The following is a 27,689-nucleotide window of genomic DNA, read 5'->3' on the forward strand; positions in this document are numbered from 1 at the left end:
ACTGTCCCAAATGGTTAATATGCCCTGCAGTGTGGAGGTATAAATCTTTACTGTCATATTAGAAAGGGGTGGGGGTCGCTGGTGGTGATTGGTAGGGATACTTGGCGGTGGGATGCTCCCATTAGTGTTTTACATAAGTACAGTAATGACAGGGACAGTCACGAGATGATAGGCTCTATCGACCAAAGATGGCTAATTTTCGTCAACAGATCCAGCGGAGCAGCAGTGAGTGCAGCACTGATACCAGCCATGTTTCAGATCATGGCTTGACCTTAGAAGACGAGCTATTTTACCACAGTGACCATGTGCTGCTCTGCTTCTCCTCCCACCCACAACATCATATCTGCCTCAGCAAACAGGAAAAATGGCTCAAGGCGTTTGTCCCCCTTAGCAGAAAATAGCATCACGAACTGGCCAGAGCACTTGAGTATTAAGATATACTGCCTCTTGCCTGTGCCAGCAATACTTTCCATCTCTGGGTAGACCTATTAATCATAAATTGAGCTTTAGCATCTATTTTCTAGACAGTCTGGTTTGATGATGTTTTCTATTTTTATGCTTAATGGCTTAAGTGTTCTTGCATTGCACCTGCATGTAGGTACTCACGAAGGTCAGAAAACCTCTACCTTTGTCAGGCTTGATTATATCAGCAGATAAGAGGCACTGACCCAATGGGACAATCACTGGGTCTCTCATTTCAAGCACATTTTAAAACACAATGTAAAGCAATGCAGGTAAGAAAAAAAAGTCTTGATGAATACTAGAATGTGGTCCTGTTTTAACTTATAACTAATCCGACAGTTGATTTGTTTATTTATGCCACCGTTGCTGCAGTAAATGCAGTTTTAATGACTTTCTTCTGATAGATGAAGGTAGCAAATGTAGATGACGACACACGTATGTGAAATTGATTAAAGATGAAAAGATTTTTCACCCACGGGGGGACGTTTAAGTGCTGTGTAATATCGATCAACAGACTTCAAATGCAGAGTTTCCTGACTTGTAATCAGAGGGGAAAAGTCATTGAATATAAATAGTGAGATTTCCTGTGCTGTTGCAGCATGTGTGATTCTAGATGCTGCTCTGGAACGAGATGAGATGAATTAGGAAAAGATTTGGTGGAGCAGAACTGGGCTGCTGTTTTGGTGGTTCTGCAAATCCCAACTGATTTTCTATTTCTACTGCCAAAAGGGTTTTTTATTGCTTTCTTTACTATATGGTAAGGATTGCATTCAGTTATACTCTCTGAATACATGAAAAAATAGGTCTTTTTTTCTCAACATGTTGGTACAAAGTGTCTTTAAGTTAGAAACATCCATGCGACCCGGAAAAATTGGTGGTTGCTCTGTGATTATACTGAATTTTTTTCAGTTTAGGTGACAGATGCAAGGAGTTGCGGCGACCACTGGAAATCTGTCTCCAGACTGTCACAAACTGACTTGGATTGACTGCACTCACTCTCAGGCAGGTTGATAAAGGTCTTCAAATAATTTCTATCTAATGAAATAAATGCAGACAGATTGCCAACACTTTGCAGTCTGAGATCTGTGATGTGTTTCTTTGCTGTAGGGGACTTAGGAATATAACCAGCATAGCCTACAACCATTCGTCAACCAGCTGTCAGAATGGTTGTTTTGCGCCAATGTCATTTTGCAGTTAAATTGCCATCCTGCAGCACTACTTTTGTTGTGGAGGAATTTCTGTTTCAAATCTATGAAGTTTTGGCTAGACTCTGAATATAAGTATTTTGTGTAGTTGGCAAGAGATTTGCAACAGACGGCAACAGATTTGCCTTTTCACTGATTTAGCACAGTTAATTGTCATATTATCACAAACAGATTGCGTATAATTGACCCTACTTAACTCTAAACTGATAGTAGCCTGACTCTAAAGTGAGGTGCAGAACAGGTCTACAACCGCTCGCACTCTAAAATGACTCTACAAAGAGTAGAGTCATTTTAGAAACAACCAGATTGCACGCAGTTGCAATAATTTTGGTCGTGATGTGGTCACCGAGTACTGTTTTCCTTAGTGTCACTTCAATATTAGCCTATTGCCTAAGCAACCACTACCATACCATACCATCATCATTCATTGGTAGGTATGTAACAGTGTGATGGCAAATGGTACATTTTTGCATGCGGTGTCAAGCCAGAAGTGGCATGAAATGATTAGTTATATATATCATGTCATTACTGATTATGTCATCATAAAGCTGATGGTGGAAGAAGATAGTACAGGTCCTGAAGGAGGTAATTTCTTAAACCATGGACAGTTGTGTGCCAGAGAAGTTAAGTTTAGCTAGCAACTTGCTGCTATGTTTGAGGCTACTGTGGTCATAAGAGGTGCCTGGTCCCAAAACATACGTAGGATTTGATACTCATGGCTCCTTAGGACAAATTGAGATTTCACCCATAGACCAAAGAGGGATGTAGACGCTGACTTCTGCCATTGGTTTCTGCTATCCTGAAGTGTGACTAAGAGCATTTTGGCTGCCATCATATAGGCTTTTTTCAAACCTAGCACTGATGAGAAGATGAAAGGGTATGGGCAAAGAGCACCGGTGTCAGATAATGTAGATAATTTTGGATCACATTAGATAAAATAAAATAAAAATTAAGCCTTCTTTTTGTACATTGAAATTATATGTGGTCTTCTAACTGGCGGACACAAAGCAATTCACAATTCGGTGAAGAACTGCAGTTTTTGGCACTTGATTTTTCAGTTCAAGTGGTTTCCCTTTGATCTCATCATAGATTCTGGGCACATTCACAGTGACATTAATCGCAAATCCTTACATTGGTGAATAAAAGTATTTCTTCATCCAATTTCTTTGAGTAGATGATTTCTACAGGAACACCATGATTTATAACCTCAAACCATGGATAAAATGTTCGGGGGTTTTTTTTAAACTGTATTTGTGTTGTTGTTTCATGAAGTAGCATTGATCAAGATCCTTCAAACACTTCTTGGCAAAAAGCTGCACAAAGGACTTAGAAGGTAAAATACTTAGTCAGCAGGTTTATAGGCAAGGTAGCACTGCGGTCATTGGATTAAACTATCAGTATCATGTAACAGCTGTGGTCTTGCTATTCTGGCAGGCATCTTGTTTTGGGGTTATCCCTGGATTTAGTTTTTAGTTAGTCTTCCTCTGACTCGTGTTTCCAGTTCCACAGAGCGTAGACTGACAAAGTGCCGTCGGTACAGTTACCGCCCAGCTGTTGTTCCATCAACAGCTGTGTTCTTCATATCCAAGCTAGAATTTAATTTTCAAAAGCTTCTCCTCCTCCTCTTCCTCCTCCTTGCTGCTGCCTTCTTCATTCTCCTTCCAGTACTATCATGTATCACTAGCTTCAATAGTCAGCCCCATTCAAGCACCAGCAGCGAGCGGCAAGACTCGCTCAGCAACTCGGTGCCCTTCTTATATTTAAACACACCTTTTAGTGTTGCAGTTAAGCGCAGTAATTTTTTTTTTTCTTTTAACAGCCATTAGATTAGCCCTCAGTTTAACCTCGGCACGGCAGCTCACTTTGCTCTCTTGTACTCTGCTATTCAAGAACTTCAATTGCTAGCAGTAGGAGGAGACATTAATTTTCTTTGGTGACTTGAAGAAAAGCGTTTTCCATTAAATTTCTTAGGTTGTTCAAAGCCATTTTTTCTGTAATATTTTACTTCATCCACAGTTTTTGTTGATCTATTTCCCCCCCTCTTTGTCAGCAAAGAAAACCAAAGCCAAAATGCTATCCATGCAAACTCTTCCCTCATCATCATTGCCTCGGCAGTGCATTTGTGTGTGTTGCCTGGTTGAACTAATTGGCCTTGCTGTATTTCCTGCCAAACAGGTGGCCGTATTGGTTTCCTTCTGGCTGCATTTATGTGGCTGTGTGTCCAGGTTGGACAGAGATGACAGCGTCTCCTCTCTGCCCGGAGCGTGACCTTGGTTGGGCGATGCTCTCGCTGCACTCTCTTTGGTCTCACATTGGCCTTTTGGGCCAACTTCTGATTGTGTGCGTGTGTGTGAGAGACAGATAGAAAAAGAGAGAGCGTCCTCTGGTGACCAGCCAGAGAGCTACAGGGCCAGGATGGCAATGGCAGCAAACTTTACACAATATATGATGTCATGGCAAAACTGCTCTGAAGCATGTACGCACATGCAGGTGAAGCACAATATTCTTCAGAGCTAATGATGCACACATTCACGCTCACGCACGGAAAGGTCTCACGCTGTCACCTCCGGGGATTTGCATGTGCTAAGCAATCTGATATGGCCAGATTTGTCCTTCTCATACAGTATTCGCCTGCTTTGTGTTGCTCTATTACATCGACAAGTGTGGTCCTCTGTTTGGTCCGTGGGCGGCCCTGCTCTGGGGGAATAAGAATGTGTCAGATGAAATGTTGTGGATATTTGTCTCATAACTGCGATGAGTCAGGCAACACCTTGCTTCTGTACATTGGGTAAAGAAACAATATTTTTTCTTCAGCTGTAGGAGGGATTATGAGATGCTCAGATAGCCCCTGACCTCTGCGCAGACCAGAATAGAATAGAATAAAATAGAACAGAAATTTACACAACAGAGAGTTACTGTCCTCTTACCACAGCGTGTCTAAAGCTTCCCGATATGGAGCATAACAACATTTCTTGGGCGCTTTGTTTTATTAGCAAGTATTGTGTTTCTCCTTTAAAAAGCGTGGGGAATGTGTTGCTATATTTAACCCTGTCCTTATCACCTTTTAACCACATTTGTTTTCGATATCAATATACATTTCCTCATCTTATTAGAATGTTAGTTAAGCTTTTCAGTAGAAATTAATGTGGTTTCCTTTTTTTTCCCTCCCATCCTCCACTAGATTATTCTCTATGATGAGTCATAGCAGTGAGCTGGTAACAGTGTATAAAGGATAGATACACAGCGATTAGAAAAAACGGCCTTTAATTGGTTTTTCTGACAGGGAGAGATGCTTTAGCTAATGAGTTATGCTGTGTTTTGCTATAAAATCCTAATTTGTAGCAATTTTAGAAACAGAGTAGTTACATACTTGTTTTTATTTGCAAAATGTGGCGGGCCTGCCATTGTTGTCATCCATTATCAGAGCTGGTAGGTTTAAAGTTGGCATTTCCCCAAATTGAGTTGAAATGTTAAAACAGCTGTGATGTTACCCTTTAAAACATCTGCCTTTGCAATCCCACTCTGATTGTCATTCAATTTAAAAAAAGGATCTTTGGGGGAAGGATCATTTTAAATCAACCAGTAAAATCTTGTTGGGTTTTTTTGTGTTATGATGGTCAGTTTTGATATTTTTTTGCCATTTTGATTTCATATTATGTCTTATTTCAGACCAGTTGGTCTGCAGTACACATTTCTTGACTTATAAGTACATCTAATACTGTAATAAAAAAAACTATAAAATTGCCCTAATGTAAGTGACCAACCTGGTTACATGGTTAGTTACCTATTTAGTATATTATTAGTAAAACTTTAGATAGTTAATGCTGAATTTGAAAAGAACCGTAACATTAAAAAAACGACAAAACTTCAAAAACAAAAAAATAAGACACTGTTTATGTTGATGTTTCAGTCAATATTTCAGTTATGTTGATATGTCAGTTTCTGATATGCAGTGTTGCTTTGAAAGAGTAATTAATTATAGTTACTAGTTACTTCTTCAAAAAAGTAACCGAGTTAGTAACTGAGTTACAATATTCTAAAAGTAATTAATTACTTGAAAAGTAACTATTGCGTTACTTTAAAAAAAAAACCCTGGGGTCCAGGGTATAATTGGCCATTTTTAACTACTTTTGATTTTCCCTCCACATTTCACCTTTAAAAACTATTTATTTGCCTTGTTTGGTATCATCCTTTTCAGCACAACCTCACGTGTCTGAATTTATAGTCATGTTCTTATTTTGACATACTGTATTAACACAATTGATCTAAAATCAGACAAAAAACATAAAATCTGAGTATAAAAAGTTATATTTTTTTACTATTTCAACCACAAACATGTTTAATGAATCATATTTCATAACTTTAAATGCAAATATAAATTGTCAATTTTAAAATCATATGCACAAGTTTTGCAAACAACAAAGTTATTTGCTTCCATTTACCTTTTACCTTGATTTTTTTAAATAACCATTTCAAATGATTTACAGAACAATCAGCTGCATTCAATAAGATGCCACACAAATTATTTGTGCCACTGCAAAAAAATAATTTCTGTCCACTATAAAGGAGAACATCACAACCTGATACCTGCAGGTCTGACAGCAGCAGGTGTATCACTCCTGTTTCTACCTGGAGACCGCAGTCGCCTCATTGTTCTGACACACAACACAAAACTATCCACAACACTACACACTAACTACACAAGACAACGCATTAACTAAACACTCCAAACACGCTAAACGTCACAAATCTCTCACATCTCAAAACTCGCTCTCTCTCTTTCTCTGCTGTCTTTCTCTCTCTCTCTCCCTCTCTCTCTCTCTCGCCGTCACTCCTAAAACTTCCCGTTTTTTAGTCATAAGCAGAGAGTGCACGCGTATATATTGTTTATCGTGAATCTGGTTTTATGTGGCCTATCAACACAATTTAAAAACTGGTATATATCACCTTGTTGCTTTGTCTTTAAGTGGTCGTGTGACTGGCTTACCACGACTACTTTACTCTTCCTCAGTCAAACAGCAGCACTCATGCGATTGTTTTGCCCCATTAGCTCCAGGTGTTGTGCTAGACAGTGATCGTGATTACCGTCCGCGGGAGCGCGCGCAGCTGCTTAAAGCTGTAGCGCGCAGATTACTTACGTAGTCAGCTACTTCCGTGCAACTGATATAAGATGCGGTAAACTGAACACAGCTTCAACCGTCTGTTTGCTGAAAAATAGTAACGGACCACATTTTCTTGTTAGTAACTGTAACGGCATTGTAACGATAGGAATAGTAATGGCCGTTAGTAACGCCGTTACTTGTAACGCCGTTACTCCCATCACTGCTGATATGTCAGGGGTTTTTTTTAACGTAATTCGTGATATACAGAAAAAAAGTTTAGTTTGAGCGTTTGAAGTCACAAAATCTGGGCAACCGATTAACACCGATACCAAAATTTTGTGATTTTTAATCCAATATTCCAATACATCGACTGATATTTTTTGGCTTTTAAGCACAGAAAACATGAACAGATTTGCTTAATATTTGTTACATGTAGTTATTTATTTAGTTGCTTAAGCTATTCTTGGATCAGTTTGTTACTACAAGCATGCGTTGCCAACATGGGAGTTACAGACTGCCCTCTGGTGGACATACTGACATCAACACTTGCAGCATGGCTAAAGGGTGTTTCTCCTCTCTTTTCTTTAGTTTTTTTAGTTAGATCGGCCTGCCAATAAACCGGAAGGAGTCTGATCTGACCAGTAGAACAGAAGAAGCAGATATTCTTATGAAAATGGAAATATGGCCTTGATCTTGACTTTAAGTGCAGAACCATTAGAAAATTATTGTTTCTGACTCAAACTGTAGGAGTAGCAGAAATCCTTGTTAATAGCGGAGGATCCGGTGGAACAATGAGTGACAGACACCTCCCCATTGCATAAACTAATCTGTGTTTTGGCCGGCTGATATAAAATTTATTTGAAGTAAAAGTACATGTAGGCAGAGGAAATATATTCCATTTAGTTCAACACTGCAATTATTTTATTTTTCCAGTAGAAGTTTGGAAATGACAAGTCACTTACATTTTTGGCATCTCCTAGCTGGCAACAATTGATGTTATTTTTTTCCCCTCTGTGAATGCACAATCTCACCAGATCAGTTCATACAGTAGTGTACATTTGGGACATAGCTTTATGAGTGGGCAGTTACTTTCCCTAGTACTGTGGGTGAGAGCCACGAGCTGCTTCTGCCAGTGTAAAAATCCAGAATCGTTACTTCGCTGTTCAATGTCTTGCTTTTGGAATGTACCAAAATGTTCACAACAATAAAACCAAAGTGCCCAGAAAATGTTTTATTGTCAAAAGATTCCATTTCTTTTCTTGGATGCTAGTGAGAGAAACCACAGCCGATGTGCCAGCTGCCTTGGCAGCACTCGGGTATAATCTCTGAGACTCAGGCTAACCATAGCACACGGGCCTGTCTCTGTTCTTCAGCAGGCATACACACACCAGACTATTCACTCTCCCTGGCAACCGCAAGGCAGATACAAGATATTGAGCATCCTTCCGTGCAATGACATGGTATTGATATTGATTTCAATTATGACAGCCACGTCATTAGACAAAGTGTTTTTTAGAAGACTTGTGCTCCATCGAGTCCGTGGTCCATTAGTTGCCAGATGCTGGTTTAATGAGTTGAAAAGGCATCAGCAAAAGATTCTCTAGGATCTTCTTTTTAATTTATTTATTTTGAGCTTAATTGTCCCTAACTGGACTCATCTGGAGTTTTTCTTCTTCTTCTTTTTTTAATAGCTACTGTAAAGTCATGAATTGTACAGAAGGAAGACAAAGACTAACCAATGAGAGTGGCCTTCTAAGCTCCCCTTAAGGCGGTATGGGTAAGATTAGGCAAATAAAACTACTCGCATAAGGTTAGGCAAAAAGGTCGTTGTCGTGGCAACGGTTCCATGGTAATGGCTCCATTTGATTTGCTTGAGTATTTGTTCCCCCTCATGGAGAAAGCTGCCAATGCTCCGTCATGATTGACTGCTTTAAACAGTGCGCCGTAAAGGATTCATTTACATTCCTTGCACCCTGTTTGGCACACTTTGCTGATCAGATCTGTGCTTTTTTATGGAAGGTTCACTTCCTTGCACACAGGCAAACAGAATAGCAATAACACGATACACAAGATAACCAAGGATAGGCATCCAAACAGATACAACTGGAAGACGTTCTGTCTCACTGATACCTCTCTCTTCACTGTTACTGGTTTTTGTTTCATTTTCAATAATCAGACAAATAAAAGACGAGGAGAACACTTCAATTTTTCAGAAATTATCAGTGAGATCCAGTCTGTTGGCTGTGTGCGGTTTTTTGGGGGGCTTGTTGTTTTTTTCTTGACTTGAAACATTTGTTTTTCTTGGTTCAGGTAAAAATATGCCGGTCTTTATCAGCATAAGCACAGATTAAGTATATTTTCTTTAACTGCGTATTTGGCTCCGTGTTCAGCTGTGGAGTATGATCCCTGTGCACCCTCAATTTGACAGATTAAAACTTTGATTTCTTTCAGACTGACAGTGGGGTGAAGTTTGGGTCTTGCTTCAAACTCAGTCCAAACCATGACTCACTGTGCTGCCAAACACAAAAAGCACACATAGGTTTCAGGAGTCTGTGTCTTCCTAACATTTTGTGTGTGGGGGTTTTTTGGGGGGCTTTTTTCTGTCCATCCAAAAAAGATTGCGGTGTTTGCTGTGTGGGGCTGTCAAAGTGCAAAAGTGTTCAGTGCAGTTTTACCAAAAACGCATGAAAGCTGGCGCTTAAACTCCCCAACAAACATCTTGAGTTTAGTTTATTTGGCAAGCAGAGACACAGCTTGGCCGGGCTGTCTTCTTGTGGTCTCGCTTTTGTACAGACAAACATATTATAATTTCAAAGTGGCATCAAATTATCATAAATAAATAAATTCTCCAGGAGAAGCATCACTGGCTGAGGCAAAATTGGGATTGTATTGATGCCGCTGGGGAAATTAATTTTTTTGCATGACATTTATACTTAAATGGAAAGGACCACTTCTAACGCCGAGTCTATTTGCCCAATTGATAATTTGACTGCAGTCACTCGTAGGTAGGGTAGATAAGTGAGGTTTTCCCAGGATAAACTTAATTAGCCCATTTCATGGTAGAAGCAGGTGGCACTGATATTCAGCAGACTATGTTTTTGGATGTGTGAAAGAAAAACAGCACTAACCTATCAACACCAGGCAGCTCCAGAGTCCCCAGGCTGTGGAGTGGGGTGCTGCCAAATTGCAACTGTGTGCGTGTGTCTGTGTGTGTACTTGGGAGAGTATTCTATGAGTTTGCGTAGGTGTGTCTCAGGTGCTCTGTTGTATAAGGTGTGTGTGACTGTGTGTGTGTTGAGAGTGGGGATTGTCCCATTTTAGAAGAGCCACGCTATGACTCATCAACTAATAACAGGGAGAAAGAGTCAGAGGGAACGAACCATGTCTGCTCGACTCTGTGTGTATCTGTGCTTTCTGTAAGTGTGTGTGTGTGTGTGTGGTGTGTATTTAAAGAAGAATGAGCGGTTGTGAACCATGGGGGGTTTGTGTTAATGCTTTCACTACTGTATCTGATGCGCTTGCAGAAACCTACACTTCTTCTTAAGCTTCCTTTTTAATGCAGCCACTCGTGATTTCCTCTGTCACAGCTGTAAATTGAGTGCATGTGTCACACACTGGCAGGGAACCTGAACAGGGGAGTAATGCATCACTCGTGGCAGTGACGGTTAATGTCGCTGTTAAATTGTACTGTTTTTGAGATTTTCTCAACTGATACATTTTCAAGTTGTGCTTTTACTTCAGAGCTCTAAAACTGATCCATTTTCTGACACTTATCCTGGGGCATCTGACTAGGGTGCCTCCTAGATGCCTAGGAGGCTCTTGCTCGGACCCAGGACCGGCTGAGGAGAGTATATCACTTGGGTCAGGGGTCCCCAACCCCCGGGCCTTGGACCGGTACCGGTCCGTGAGTCGTTTGGTACCGGGCTGCGAGAGTTGAGGCTCAGGTGTGAAATGTATGGTTTTCAGGGTTTTTATCAGTTTTCAGCATTATTTTGTTAGTGTTTTTATCGTTAACTCGGTTTTCCCGGGTCTTTTCACGTGTGTTATGAATAAATCTTCTTTTTTTCGGTACCGGTACTAGTTTTATTTTGTTGTATTTTTCCGCGACACCTTAAAGGCCGGTCCGTGAAAATAATGTCGGGCATAAACTGGTCCGTGGCGCAAAAAAGGTTGGGGACCGCTGACTTAGGTGGCTTGGGAGCAATTCAGTGTCCCCACAGATGAGCTGGAAGAGGTGGCAGAGGTGAGGGAAGTGTTGGTTTCTTAGCTCAGACCCAAACCTGGATACCCAGTAGAAGATGGATATCAGTATAAGCAGAGACACCTTGGCTGCCACTTCCGACTTTTGGTGAGGGACACTGAGGCTTTCCCAAACCAGCCAAGATATCCAATCTCACCAGGGTTTCTCCCAGGTCTCTGCAGGACCTCCCTTTAGTATGACATGCCTGAACCCCCACACCACGGATGCAAAAACAGGAGGCATCTTTATCAAATGGCCAATGTGCAGGAGCAGTTGCACTAATCTGAGTCTGAGAGCCCAGACACCCTGTGGAGAAGCTCATTTCCTTGGCTTGTATCTCATTCTCTCGGTTGCTAACCCACAGCCCATTGCCATATATAAGTGTCAGATTGTAGATCAACTTGAAAATCAGCAGCTTCGCTTCCATGTCATGCTCTCGCTTCATCATGTAAGGCCTGTACAGCATCTGTCAATCTGTCCTCAGAGAATCCAAGATTCCTGAATCTTCCACTTGGAGGCAGTGACTTGATTCCAGCCCATCGTGGAGGCCAGCCCTTATCCTCAAGATCAACGTGGTCTTAAATCTTTTTACTTATTCAGTTTTTGCTTTTTATCTTAACTTTAGGGTTATATGCAGTGCCACAAAGTGCAAATGGACAAAAGAAAAAAGACATAGCTACTAAGATGGGGACTGGGAAGTTTAAAAACAAGCTTGCCACCACAAGAAACCATTTAACTATTCAAACCTGTGAACAGGAATCATGTGAGATCAGAAAAACAATGCTAATGGAGCCCTGCGTGTCTGCTGCTGCTACATCAACAGCTCCTGTTGGGCCACCTGCTAGTAATGTGGACATGACAATAACAGCAGTGAGGGTTTTGTTGGATTGGGCACAAAACAACTCATCTCTTGTGCAAGAGGATACAACAGCAGCATCCATGCAGTCCTCAAGGTCAAGACACCTGTGAGAGAAACAAAACAGCATTTAGACATTGCTACATTTGGTATTAAATGAGAAAAAAGGTGTTAGTTTTCTTTAAAAATGTGCAGCAACACTGTCTAATATGTAAAAGCCTACTTTCTACAGAACCTGACAGTTGGTTATGGCTTTTGCTGTATTGACTTTTTCTTGTCAGACAGGATGTCCACAAGACACATTCTGACGGCTTCTCATGATTGTTGCCATCTGGACTTGGCCTTTACCAGCGTGTGTTAGTGCTCATTTTCCAAAGGTGGGTAATAATGTCAGCTAAACGTCAGTCATGCTGAATAAAATGGCTGGCATTAAAGGAGGAAAGTTTTGCTGCAGTGAAGGCATGACTCTCAATAGCTCGCTGCACACACATCCTTGAAATTAAAACGCCAGACCTATCCGCGAGTGCTATAAAACCGCATGAAAAAAAGTTATCTCTGCAGCAGTTCAGTAGCTGTGAATCATCAGCCTCATGCAAATTGGACACAGGCACAGGATCTCCAATGTTTGGCCTTGGGTGACTGCTAGTTCCATTCATTAATACGATTCGGTTTTAAGCTGGACTTTGGGCACAGCTCAAGGCAGGTTGCATCACAATCAAGGTTACCGTAATATTAACATGCAACTGTAGGGAGGTGAAGTTTTTTAGCGGGTAAAACACCAACCGAGGAGAGATCAATGCAGATCAATGGCAACGCTCCCGCACATGCTCGAGATACGAGGCTATACGAGCCCAAAGGCACGTAGTGTAAACACTGCATCGGATTGGATCGGAGGGTTCTGCGTAATTGAGGCGGCTGCGTTCTAACGCGGTGTGATTCCATCTTCATAGTTCCGTGTCGTTTTTCGCCGGGGAGCATAATGCAGTGCATCTACAATCATCAAACAGCTGTCAATCTGCCAGCTGGTCTGCTCTCATCCCACGTCTGGTGGAGAGTACCAGTGAATGTTATCCTCTTGGGGCGCTTTGTATCTGTGTGTGTGCACGTGTGTGCGCGCATGAGAAAACTGGGTTAGAGATTGAATCAGAGCACGCACATAGGCCACAAGAAGAGGCACGGGGTCTCCATTTATTGTATATCAGCCATGGGGGTTGGTCTCGTAGTATAATGTAATAGTATTGGTTCAACCCCGTTAACGAGACACATCATTTCCTACTTTTAAGTGCACTTCTCACATATGAGGGGACTGTTGAATTAATGACCAGCTCTTACTGTATATTGCTGTTGCCCCCAGCATCAGAGAAAAGAACTCTGTCTTTACCGGCTAAATGAATAAAGGTGTAGGGTAGGCGAGGTTAGAGCACAGCTCCGAAGGCAAAAGGGTTTCTCACAACGGCAAGTTTGTGGCATTTTCTCCAATCTTTCACTATATACAGTGTGTGCTATAGCTCCACTTTTTACATACATATTAATGAAAGTGCCTCATTTAGTAGACTTGATTTGCATCAGGAAAGTCCCTGTTTTTCATTTCCAGCCCTGCATAACTGAATTTGCATAGATTACCATTAAGATTTCAGCTCCCCTTTGTGTCCATCCTCAGGTAGATTATGACTCCTAAAGAGTGGATGGTGCTGTTTCGACTGACCATCTAGCATAGCTCCCAGGCCTGAGTGGTTTATTCTCCTTTGGGCTATTTTTGGGTCTCATATTTTGGAATGTAAGTTTTGCCTGTCCTACTTACTGCATTCCCCAAAGTGAACTCGAGGCCTTTTTCAGCCTGATCCAGATTTTCCCTCCCCTTCTCCCTCCCTCTCTATCTGCCTCACTCACTATCTCACTCTTTTCCAGTCTCTTCGCAGCCATCTGTTCATGCTTGTGGCATCTCTCTATCTGTCTTCCCTCACTTGCCATATTTCACTCCCTCTCATCTCGGCTCTCCCAACATTTTATCCATTCTCCCTCTATTGTGTAGCTTTCCTTTTGCTGCCGTGCCTGTGTTTGTATCACAGCATTGAAGGACTTTGTGGCTCCTTTCTCACAGGAATTCATAGTTTATATTTTACCCCTTGGTCACATTTCACCATCATTTCATTGACACCAAAAGGACCTGTAGTTCCCTTCAGTGTCACTGTCGCACTCGTAAGTCATTTTTGCCAAGTTAAAAGGATTTGTATGTGTAGTTAACGTCTTGACAGCACTATAAATTACTTGAACCAGCTTCAAGCGTATTTTACAAGAAATGCAAATAGAAAATGGCTTGCAATGATATTGACTATTTTTGAGCCTTATCAACCCCTCGGAGCACTTTACACTACAAGTCATTATTTTCACCCATACATCCACAGAGTGTTTTCTAGAATACCCACACAGCAACTTCACCATCATCACGCTAGAAGTGGACCGGAGATGCTGCAGATCGAACTACGACCCTCTGATTAGTAGACGGGAAATCGTCAATGATAACAAGGCCAATTACCAGTCTGCGCAAACAACCTGAGGAAGCTGTTAGAGAACAACGTGTTCTATTGACATATTAAGCAAAAATCGACCGAAATTATAGAGCAACTAAAGTGAAGAGACAAACAACAGCTTCTGAACCCAAAGCACTTCTTGCTTGAGCATGTATGCCCACAAGTGGAACCAGCACAGTGGCACCTTTTAATGATTTCATGGCTGACTGAAGCAGCAGGATGAACGCAGGGCTGTGCCGGAACATGTGTGTGCTCAGAATTTGATCAGTTTACTGGGCAAACATGTACACGTGCCAGAACCAAAAACCTTTTTGCGGATGGAGGCATGAATTCACCTGACTGAGCATGACCAGGCTGAAAGCAGAGAGACTCTACAAGGAGTAAAATATGCTTTCACTGCTTTCTATGAATTGAACACTTCGGGTAGCCATTGATTGCCCCAGTTTCAAGTCAGTATGTGTTTTTAAGGGGTTATGGTTGAGTGCACTGAAGCACGGAGCTTGAACAGTGAACAATATGTGTGACTTCAAGTCTGGACTTCATATATTATGTGATAGTTTCAACAAATCACAAGTTTTTGATACTTAGTTAAACATTTGAGATGAATAATATGTTGGCTTAGTGTGAAATACTTAAATGTAAATTGTTGTTCATTGTGAAATTGAAGACTAAGAGAGTAGTCGCACAGACCCCGGCATAGGGGAGAGGATGCATCAGTAAAGCAGATATGACATTAAGTCAGGTAAAGCATGAAAGAAGGAGTTGTAGGGGGAGGTGGGTTACACAGCAGCTTGCACACAAGTTTTGGTCAGGCTAAAGCCTAAATGTCACAGGCATACATGACATATCGGATTCTTTTTCAATCGTTTTCCCCGCACACAGAGATTTCTCCAGATTCTCAGAATCTTTTGATTTTCTTTAGTTAGGTTCTGTAGATGATGAGAGTCATTGCAATAGTTGCAATTTTACATTGAGGAACATTAATCAAAAACTTTGAACTTTGTTTTTGGTAGACTGGAGAACGTCTGCCCAGCTTTCTTCTGAGAAACTCTGGGTATAAAAAAAAAAGTCATGTTACTGACCTGTTGCCAATTACCTTAATTTGAATTAATGAAATTACTTGCAAACATTTTCCTTCAGCTGTTTCTTAGTACCGTTTACTTTTCTACACTTTTGCTGCCCCCAACTTTTTACAACTGTTTGTCATCAACCCAGATGACAGGCAACATGGACATCCCACGTTTGTGAATGCTCGAAAACAAGGCGGTGTAGGATATTCACGTTGATATTTACTAAAAATCCAGACAAGTTCATATCTCAGTGACCTTGACCTCAAGGTCAGAGGTCGAGTTTTCTGAAAATCTCGTGAATGCGATAACTTGCGACGTAGGATTTCATCAAATTCAAAATGTAGCAGTAAAATGTCTCAGTTTAAGTGTCTGATATGTTTCTCTGTATTATTCGGACTAAAACATGGATTTCTGAGATTTTTTTCTTACACTAATAAGAAAGAATTTTTACATGTATTTGATCAAATGCCTTATCGGCATATTAATTTCTGAATGTGCCGAGTACAACTACACAGGGCTGATATCTCATTTTCAGCTGGACTTGTTTTTTTCTTTTTTCTCAAAGCTGGAAATTTTGACTGACAGGTAAAGGGGATATGCATCAGCGGGTACCTCTGATCAGTGGTGCTGGATGATGTCATCACACATATTAGAACCTACAAACTGCAAAAGCTGTTGCCATGGAGATCCTTTTCTTTCTTTCATTCTTTCTTTTTTTCCAGTAGTGAAACGCGGTCAACGCCTGGAGCAACAAAACGAGTGTGTCAACCTGCATAAAGGGAAAGAGCAGCACAGTACGCAGCTCAAGCATCTTTGGCTTCGTATAGTGTACTGCGCGTGCGTGTGCACTTTAGCTGTAATCGTGCATTCAACCCCTTTTTTTTCATTAGCTGAGAATTCAGGAACCCAGTTGTCTAATTTCTGCTTTGTGACACAGTTTTAACCCCGAAGATTCTGAAGGCTGTGAAATTTGCCTGTCTGCCAGATGTGTTTGAGTCATGTGGGATCATTTGAGCATCATGTTCTGTAATCTCTGTGCGTTGTGTATGTTGATGCACATGTAGGCGTGTGCCTATATGCACGTGTGCTCATGCGTGCACCTGTGCAACCTAAATTGGGATGATTGACTTATGGATGGTCGTTGCAGTACTCCTCAGAAAGTGTCAGCGAGTGAAGGAGGAGAATCCTTCAGCAGCCGAGAGAGCTGTATCCTTTAAATAATAAAATTCATTCATTCACGGAGAACAAAACTTATCATTTTACTTGAATTCTAGCTTGGACCTTGCTTGCACTTAACCTTCCATTTGCTCCCTTTCCCTGGCTCTTTATCCGGCCTTGCACACTCTTACACTCCTTCTTCTTTTTCTTCCTCCTCCTTTGTTGTTGCCATCTGCAGCAACATTAAGTCTCTTTTGATCAGCAAGGGGTAATCATCAATTAAGTGCAAATGCACATGTGCATACAACTTAATGGACCACACGTCTTCTTTTTTTTTTTTTTTTGCTGCATTTAGACGTGTTGTCTTCTGAAAACGGTTGCTAGTAATTACAGCTCCATTTTGTCACACAGTGTGAAAGATAATGGGGCCCGGTGTTTGTCCTCAACTCTTTGCCGCAATTATAGCCCAATGTTAATCAATTTCACCGCAGAAGCAAACAATGGAGAACAAGCCTCTTATACAACCGAGGTCACCAAACAATAGAGCTGGAGATAAAAGAAACTTAGCCAGGAGTAGTTTGGCACTGCAGCGAGGGAAACACACGGAGCTTTCATGAATAGTTAAATGTACATTTTAACCAGGGGGTGTGTGTGTGTGTGTGTGTGCACTAAAAGGATCCTCTGTTCTGCTTAACAAATAGGCTAAAGCTAATTAACGCTCTGGTATTATTCAAAGATGCAGTGTTCCCACTTACATAACAGGCTGCAAAAGATGTGCCTTATATGTGTGAACATGGCCTCCCTCAGGTGTTTGGAGCCACTGCTTGACCCTGACGTGTCACCCGCACCGTACCCGAGGTCTCCATCACCTTAATGGGCTGTTAAGCATCATTACAGCCTCCATGACTTTAGCTTAAACACAGCCAAGGTTATCGATTCAAGGTGTTTCAGGCGGGTGCGTGCGTCACAGGACACAATGGCAACTGATATAGACAGTAATTGGGGGGGGTAACACATTAATCGAGAGGCAACACAGGATATTCCAGATTAAAGTTTTCCTTTGAAGTTGAATGAAGGCGGTGAATAAATGAGAGGACTTTAAGGAGGCTAATTATGTGTATTGATTCAGATCGATTTGGTCATCAGCGTTATTATGAAACTTACCAGGACCTCTTGGTACATATGCAGGATCTATTTCACGTTGCAAGGTCAAGATTTCCGCTGTCAGTTCCTGGTATGAATGGAAAATCAACCACCCACTTGGGATGAATAGCTCTAGCTATTCCTATATAAAGGAGAAAGAAACGTTCTCATGTTTCCACGCCATCGCACAAAGGCCATTTCGTCCTCTTTGCTTTCTTTGTTTTGTGTGTTTTGGGTTTTATTTTTCATAGATGCATCTGATGCACAGACTTCATCCTCTCTATACTTCGCCTCATGTCATGGCTCACTTGCTATAATGTACAGAACAAACACTCAGTGGCTGTTTCATTAAGATACACCGAGCTCTCCAAAACTGGTGGCAGTGAAAGATCAGCGCAATGATCTTGCTGTGAAACATAAACAGTGACAACCAGTTTACTTTGCAGTAAACTATTTAAGAGATATTGTCTTGGCACACTTTGAGCTCTTTTTGCATCAACTGAACATCATACCTGAGTATTGTTGGTAACTACGTCTGCTATGGTCACTGTGAATCTACGTTTAAATGGATGCTTTCAGTCGAATAGCCTACTCTGGCATAAAGCTCGCTTTACTCAGATGATCCTCAGTTCCAGCACCTTTGGCATGTAGTTGGATGGGAGACTGACATCATGAATCTGGGGCAACCACGAGATATTAGCATATCAACACAACCCGAAATATCATTTTCACACCATTGTTTAATGTCTGTCACAAACAAACTAATGCAGTTCTGAAGGCAGAAGATGGTCAGTCAGTGTCAATGTCAATTTTATTTCTGTAGCACGTTTAAAAGCAACAAAGTTGTCCAAAGTGCTTGACAAGCACAAAACAAAAAACCTGATGGTACTCAAACTGAGCTCAAATTAAAAGCCAACGTAAAGAAGTGAGTTTTTAGACGAGATTAAAAAGACTGTATAGACTCTGAAGTACGAATATCAAGTGGCAAGTTATTCCAGAGTCTAAGGGCTCTGGAATAACTGCAAAGGCCCGATCTCCTCTGTGCTTCAGGTGAGACCTTGGCTGTACTAAGAGCATCTGGCTAGACGATCTCAGTGCTCTTTTGGGGTTATATATGTTGAGGAGTTTGATTAGCGGTGAACAGTGATTTTAAACTACAAGGGGTACATTCAACAAAGACCTTGAAGAGTTGGAGAAAAGTGTCAGTTAACTCATACAGTAAGTCCTGTACACAGATGGCAAGTAATGTTGAAGCAAATACACTTAAAGGGCCGTTTATCAATATGGCAAAAGCTAAAGCTAGCCAGAGCTCAAAGCAATGGCCTCAGTATGAGCAGTGAGAGTTATTTCAGTGACAGAAGATCCTGTAACTTAGGAAGATTGGAATTGTTGAATATTCTTTATGGCTGTGAAAGTTTTGTTTGAATGTGATACAATTAGGCGATCATTTTCAGTCATTGTTAAGTGCAGTGGTCAGTTTCGAATAATTATCTTCTAATGTCTGTTATTATTAATATTTTCCAGGCAAATCAATTTTCATTGCTATAAATCTTGCATACATCAAAGTGCATATGTTAGCAAGACGAAATACTTGTTTCCTTCAATATTTTTTGCTGCTGGAAGGCAAAAAATGAGAAAATTACAATTTCTAAGGTTGCTACTACTGTCAAACTAGCAAACAAAAGTCAAATATTGATTGTTCAACAACTCAGGAATGAAATGTGACAGTGTTCAACATGCTAAATACCCTTTTGTTCTAACAACAGTTATAGAATGTGGCAAAAAAAACCAACAACCTCTTAAATCATTTTCCCCTTGTTCCGTGTATTTGAATTGAAAGTAGAACTTTCTTTCCATCAAACCTCAACATGAGAAACACTGCTGCCTCTGTGTGGTTCAGAGGCAGCAGTTATGGTGGGCTGTGATAACTCTGTTGACTTATCCGTAGCCACAGGTAAAGACTGAGAGAATTTGAAGGACTTTTCTGTCTGGCGTAGTACACCCAAGGACAGAAAACTCCTATTATCCCTGGGTTTAGCAGCAGGGTTATAATCTTGTAGCCCAGGGGGCTATGCTTCCTCCGTGGCTTCCCATTCTAATGCTGTCTACACTTTAGAGCAGCATTACAGTATAACAACACAGTAATTCATCGTGATAGGGGGCAGCCATGCCTGAGGTTGGATAGTGTGTAATTTGATCTTACACTCTGGGCTCTACTTGTGAAGTGAAAGTAAAGATTCCCTCAAATAAAGTCACATTTTGACACTTATCACATCACAAGTGCAATAAGCCAAAAAAATAAATAAATAAATATATTTTTTAACTATCCAGTTCCACCTGATAACTTCTCATTCACCAGTGTTTGTTCAGGTTTGGCAAATCGATGGCAAGACTCTGGTTCTTTCTGGTCCCTTGTATCACCAGCAGAAAGGACGGGACTGTTTCTTTTTGAAAGCTTTTCCTCTGTACTCTTATTATTTCTTATATCCCTTTGAATAGCAAGGCCAAACGTGTGTCATTGATTCTTGAGGCCAGCTTGTACCTGACCATTGAGCCTGTCCTTTCTTTAGCAACTTCTCGATTCGCATTCATTGTGATACACTTTCACACCTCAGAGCTGACTTTTACAAGACTTCTACATTGTTTGCCACTGAAAACAGCTCCAATATAGCAGCTGAGGGACATGGCAGGCGGTGACCCTGTGCTTGTGGTCCTAAGTGAATACAGTAGATGTTTCGGGCCATTATTATTTCTGAAATCTATACTATGAAAGGCCCAGTGTTTCCACAAGTTCCTTTGTTAAATATTGTATGGAATATCACACTGAATCTTTTGGCTCCTGAATTTGTTTTACTTTTGTCTCCTGGTTGAAGGTCCTCCTCTGTACATTTTTGATTTCCTCTCTCACTTTAAGATATGAAGTGTTTGAAGAAAATCCATATTGATGCGAGCACATTTGACCAAAGCTGTTCACTGTCGGGCACTGGCAAAAGAGAAACTTTAATATCCACCACTGTAGTTGGGGGGAAATGTTGTGAAGTTATGGTCTAAGTAGATTGTTAGTGCTTTAGAAATGTGAAACATCAAAGTGACCTAGTTACTCAGATACCCCCTGTGGTAGGACTCGACTTAAGCGGTCAAAGAAGTGCAGGAGACTGATGCTGTCCAGTGTAGCAAGTGATTTATTCACCATTCTGTGGCCCAAGAATATTTACAAAGAAACAAATAAGAAACTCAACTCTATAACAAACTCAATTCAAATAAACATAACTGAACTTAAATCAACGGAAATTAAGGTCAAACTGCACACAGCTACACTGACCTGAACCCTTCTTCTGAAACACCTGAGTTCGTCTGCTTAAATAGTCCCCTTAATCAAACACTTTCTCCTCTGGACTATTCCATTCAGTAGGTAGGTGAGATGAACATGATTATATTCATCCTCTACTACTCCTCTTGACTGGCAACATAAACTCTGGTGTAATCAATACATATCACAACATTAAATCTATTTCTTTATAAACCCTTTAAAATCAACTTTATTAAATTATAAGAATTCTTCCCCTCCTGCCCTTGGTCTCTTCCTGTGACCTCAGATGAACCCAGAAGGTATAAAGCAGGAAGTAGAACTACATTTCCTCCTTTTGCTTCTGGAAGACAGGTAGGTAAAGGTAAGTTCAAACAATACAAATTAACAGTTGAAATAAATAACATGTTAACTTAACAAACTTGCATGAATTGATTTAAACCAAGATGTTATATTATATAATCTGTAAAAGTGCAGAACATAAACAAACCCGGGATAGTAGATGTTTGCCTATTGCAGATTACATGTGAAATATGGTTAAATCAAAACAAGAATGTTAACTAAGAATGTAGACAAATGGTCTTCTCACCCACTTTGTCACACCCCCATTTTTTGACTTCTTCATAAACGCTGCAGCAGCATAGTGGAATTGGACCAAAGTCCTTATTATGTGGCGCAGATAAAAAGAAAATGAATGTATCTGCACAGCAGCTGATTACAGAGTGCTTTCTCAAACAAAAAAGCTGTGCAAAGGGTTCACTGAGTTCCACCAGTTCAATAATTTAGCCTGCACTTGTTGTAATAACTCTCTTTGGAGATGGTGAGCAAACAAAAGCTTTTTCCAATTAACAGAAAATAGGTGTTGCTATAGTCTTGAGAAGGCACTTGTGAGGATAGGAGTTTGTTTGAAAACCTCATATGAGGACACACTGAGGACATTACTTCAGCTGTAAACACATAATGACAGACTACTGTAAACTATCAGCAAAAATGGACAAATTGGGAGACTGTAGTAGAATCGGGAGAACAAATATCCAAAGATATTTATTGCTTACGAGGAATAATTCTGTGCAAGTACGGGTCTCTTTCACTTTTACATATACACAATAAAAGATTCTTCACCCTCATAAACATGAAGCAATACTTTAGAGCAAAGTGCAACAGAAATATCTAAAATCATAGGTTTATTTATTTAAAGCTGCACTCAGTCATTTTTATTTACTAGAAAAAAGAATATTGTACTCAAATATACCTAGATTAGTGTGTAATTATGTCTTCCAACAAATTCATGCATTTTTATAAACTTATAATAAATCAGTTCTAAGTATATATGAGCAGGTTTGCAGTTTTGTTCCCCCACCATGTTTGACTATATCGGCTGGGAAGGACGTCTCCCTTTCGACTAATCGCATTTTAAGTAGGAACTCAGTTGCACTCTGCATTTTACTGGGGTGAAAATTTTACACACTCTATATTTCAAAAATGAATCATTAATGACAATATGCTTTGAAGAAATTTAGGCTTAAATACATAATTGGTACAATAAAGTCAAAGTTAGATGAATGCATTTAGCGATTTGATAGCTCATGTTAGCTTAACTTACAGTAACTAGAACATTGTGTGGCTGAAACTTATGTATGTTGTTAAAGAAATAAGTTTCATATAGCCTTAGTCTAAGTCACTACATTAAAACTACATTTCCAATGTACTGCGAGATGTTAGCTACACCTGTTCAAATGCTTGTTAATGCAAATATTTAATCAGACAATCACATGGCAGCAATTGAGTGCATTTAGGCATGTGGACTGGTCAAGACCATGTCTGCATGGCCAAACTGAGCATCAGAATGGGAAGGAAAGTGAAAATGGTTGTTGGAGCCGTGAAGGCTGGAAAACTCAAGTCGGCACTGTTTAATACCAAGGAAGAACATCTTTGAATGGACACATCAAATGTTCAAGTAGATAAGCTACAGCAGCAGACGACCACACCGGGTGCAACTCCTGTCAGCTAAGAACAGGAAATTGAGGCTGCAAAGGGAAGGAATTCAGATTAAACACCATGAAAGCATGGATTCGTCCTGCCTTATGTCAATGGTTTGGGCTTCTGCTGGTGGTGTAACGGTGTAGAGGACAGCTTCTTGGCACATTCTGAGCCCCATCTACAGTTCAGCATGACTCAATCGTTATAATATAGAGGACTCCTCTGCCATCTGGAGAACAGGAGGACCTATGTAAAATATAGTGGGGATGCACTATGTGGATTACCGCTCAGCTTTCAACACCATAACCTTGGACATACTCACCACCTTCAGATCTCCCCTGCCACCTGCTCCTGGATCAAAGACTCCGTCACCAACCGGCAACAATCAGTCCAACTCGGCTTCCACCTCCTCCCCCACTGTCACTCAGCACCGGATCCCCAGAGGGCTGCATACTCAGCCCCCTACTGAACACCCTGTACACCTGTGACTGCTCACCCAGTGTATGCCAATGACACCAGTGTACAGGGTGTTGGTAGAGAACTTATCCCACTGATGCTCAGAAAATAGCTGAACATCTTTAAAACAAAAAACACTCGTAATGGTCTTCAATAAGTACTGGCAAGCCCACTCCCTCTCATTATAAATGGAGAACGGGTGGAATCTGTTTCTGGGCACCCACATCTCCGCTGATCTCACCTGGACCCATGACACAACCCCCCTGGTAAAGTAGACCCAGCCCTGGCTGCACTTCCTCTGTGTCCCGAGGAAGAATCACCTGGATAAGAAGCTGCAGCTGGCCTTCTGTTACTCCTCAGTGGAGAGCGTGCTCTCCTACTGCCTGGGTTTTTGGTACACAGGGGCCGAAACTAAGAACAGGAAGGGTGTGCCTTAACCCCACCCCAATAACTCATTGGCTGCTCTCTGTCACCCCTGCAGGCCATTGGCAGCTCCTCCTGTCTCAGGAAAACCAGTGCAATCATCTTCTTGCACCCCGCTGACCCACTTCCCCCTGGTCAGCGCCTCAAGTCAGTCAGGTCCCTCACCTCCAGACTTACAAAGAGCTGGACCATTCGAACTGTTAACAAACACTATCCCCCCACACCTCACCACACCATCACTGCCCACCCACCACACCAATCTGAGCCATGGTAGAGTAACTCTCATTACTCTGGCACTTCACACATGGAAATCAGCATCTTATAAATGCCACAGCCTACCTGAAAATTGTGGCTGCACATAATTGTCCATCCATTTATGATCACAGCGGAGGCTGTCTGAGTACAGTGAGCTTATTCTCTCTGTACTCCACAGATCTGTAGCATGGTCATCTCAGGCACATAGTTCCGTTTGTGAGCACTCCACCCACCTGCTGTTCAAACCATCTAATTGCAAGGTACAGCCAGTCAAATGAAGGTTGGCTTAAAGGAAGGGAGAACTTGGTTAAAACAGCTTATTCCAGCAGTGGAAATGAAAGTTGAATCAAGCAAAGCTGCTCTAGTAGACTGGAAATGAGTATTTTAGATTTTTGATAAAGTAGGTAATCTTTCTAACTTTGCTAAGGGGCGAGGACTGAGGTGTGTTGAGTAGGAAAATATTGGATTTATTGCCGCAAACTCATGGTCCATCAGTTTTTTATGAGAACATATTCAGCCTGACTGTATTTCAGCAGCATTAAAAACTGATCAAGTTCTCATTTAGGGATGCTTTGTCTTGAATACCAACCTCAAGTTCTTCAGTCGAATGTTTATTGGCTGCTTAGGCCACAGCTATAACAGGACTTCTTTTCTTTTTAGAGAAGAGAATCTGAATAATCTTGTCAGCCTGTATGATAGAGCATTTTTGTTATTTTCTTCACAATTTAATACCAGCCTGCAACTTCAATGTCATTGCCAGTGCTTTGCCAGTGTATTCCTCTTTAGCTATGTTTCATTTGAAAATGAAAATCTCTATATCCCTGACTTTTTTTTTTTTTTTTGCTTTAAGTACCATGAGCGGATACACAATTAAAGGTAACCATCAGCAAAACAAAAATTCACCCCATTGAGTACTAATTGTGTGTTTCTTTTTTTATTTGCCCCATGGCGAATTGAATGAATAGTGCCTGATGAGTGGAGAGGCAGGTGGTGAGGCAAAGGATAAACAAACATTAGTGATTATTGGAAAAATCCACATGAATTGAGAGGACAGGTAAATAGCAAACCATTGCACAGCAGGATGCAGGCCTGCGTCCACTGTTTAATCAGCGTGAACGCCACTGAAAGCTGTCTCGTGTGCTAAGTGAGATGGCAGCTTAGGCTTTTGGTCAGAACTGCTTGGATTTGAATGGACGCGTTACGGCAAATGGGAAACATGATTTTTTATTTTTAGAATTTTCCATTTTTTTCGTCCAAGCCTACTCTAGAGATTTTAACAGCTGCTCGTTGCTTCATTTGAAACATGATCAAATGTTCATGTCGCACTACTCAGCAAATGTTGCTTGGCAAGTGGGCTGCGAGACAAGTGTTTAACTGTTTACCAAAGAGTCGTGTGTTATGCATCCAGCTAAAATTGTTCTAAAGCCAGACATCATTAAATCCTTTAAACTCACCGTGAGCCTTTAAGCGCACTCGTCTGGAACTCTTAGGTCCACTTGTCTGGCTGATAAGACCTTTATGAGTCTATATTTCATGTTTTACCAGAGCACCGTTGAGTGTTAGGGGTAATGCAGGGTGGCATTGATATAGGAGTCTGGTTTACAGAGATTAAAACGCAGCCAAAAAAAATTAAGTTGCACATCAGAAAGCTGATCATTGTAATGCCAATGTTTGCTGGGAGATGTGAGGCAAAGCACAGCAGCAGGTCAGCAGTTACTATAAGGTGGAAGTACTGATGTGAGTGACCGTACTTAAATAAAAGGGCAAATATGGCATCTTAAACTCAGACAAATATAAAACTATTTTACTATTTGCACTGTTCAGGTTCTTAACAACCTTAACATCACCCCGATACAATAGTTAATGAACACTAAACTCGAGTAGATCTCTCTGGAATCAAAACCTGGGTGGCATCAGATAATTTACAGCGACAGCTTATGACAGTCACAGGCATAAAAATTTAGGATTGGGATTGTGGTATCTGTATCTCGTGACTTGTGAAAAAGGTGAAGCTTGGAGTAGTCTGTCTGTGCTTGTCATCAACCCCTTCTTTGATATTTACCCTTTTCCATTAATCTGACAGCATCAAAGGATTTTGGCTTTATAGTTGAATGACACCCAGGCCACTTTCCGTGAAAGATGAGAAAGCGGTTGTACTATGTAACATCTCTTTACATGTAAATATACTGTAACATGGTAAAAGTGGTGTTTAAACATAAAACTCAATTGGTACTAAGGGACCCAAAGTGTGCCAAGAAAATAGCTCTTCTGCTGCTGTAGCACATCTGCTGCAAGGTTTCAACACACCGTGCATTCAGGGACACTCTTCTGCATACCTTAGTTAGAATAAATGATTATTTGACTTACTATTTATTACCTTCCTATCAGGAAGGCATTTTCACCTAAAGAACTCCTAGTCAACGCTATTTTGGTCCATTCTCTGTTAACTCTGAACTAGACCAGAACGTCTGATACCAACAACCATGCCACATTCAGAGTCACTTTCTTCCCCGTTCTGATGCTCAGTTTGAACTTCAGCAGGTCATCTTGGCCATGTCTGCATGCTCCTAATCCTTAGAGTTCCTGCCATGTAATTAATTAATTAGAAATGTATTCTGACAACCAGTTGACTGGTGAATGTATGCTGAATTTAGTTTGGTGGTTAGTTTGGTTGTTCTCTGAATGACAGCTTCATAGTATTAGTGAAGCTGTCACTGAAATATTGTACAAAATACTTCCCAGTAAAGTCTTAACTGTAACCAAGAACCAAGGCAGTCTGTGACAGGTTAGGTTACCAAGACACACCATAAAAATCTAATTTCTTGAAAACTTGGCAACAGGAATTGAAGTTAGTTTGTTACCTCAAGCTATTTGTAGAAGTCTTTCTTCTTAGTTTTTGGAAATATTTCCATTACAGCTTATGAGATGTGGTCTGTATCCTGATAACTTTTAAAGAATTGTGACTCAAACACTAAGTCCAACACTTTATTTTCTTACTGTTTTCTTACTTGTCATACATTTTTTTAAAAAGGTCACACGGGTATATTTTCTGCTTGCCAGTGAAGCGTCTAGCAAATTTTACTTAAACAGAAGTGGAGAGTGCATATGTTCAGAGCTGTTTAGAGCTAAGACTTTTGTGAACAGCAGGACAGCATGTTTGACATTTTCACTGTAATGATGGGTTATGCTACCGAGTGCACAAAAGAGCGACTTGCTGATTTGTTTATGGCACAAAGACATTCAGCATTTTTCATTTTGGTCTTTGAATGTGAGAGCGCGACAAGGAAAAGACTGAATCCCCACAAGACTTATCTGTCGACCCTTTTAGTCAGGTTTTAAAAAGAGTTTCGTTTGCACGTTGGGACTCACTTGTAATGGACATTTTCCAGCTGCATCTGCAGCAGAAACCTGTGCAAGCGGAGACACTAGACAGAGCTACTAAATTACTCTTGAGATCATATATGTATGATTGTTGTCTATTTTGCATCAGAAATAAAAGGT

The 27,689-nt window shown here is 40.8% G+C and overlaps 1 protein-coding gene across 3 annotated transcripts in view; it reads left to right on the plus strand.

Moving 5' to 3' along the window:
- LOC147302397 (interleukin-1 receptor accessory protein-like 1-B) overlaps window positions 1-27,689 on the plus strand; it is a 346,491-nt gene that overhangs the window by 223,161 nt on the left and 95,641 nt on the right. The gene's annotated exons all lie outside the window — the stretch shown is intronic.

Source organism: Aulonocara sp. 'chitande type north' Nkhata Bay, linkage group LG23, assembly GCF_057382095.1.
Source record: "Aulonocara sp. 'chitande type north' Nkhata Bay isolate Kocher_YH1m ecotype deep benthic linkage group LG23, A_spYH_male_GT1.1, whole genome shotgun sequence".
NCBI lineage: Eukaryota > Metazoa > Chordata > Actinopteri > Cichliformes > Cichlidae > Aulonocara > Aulonocara sp. 'chitande type north' Nkhata Bay.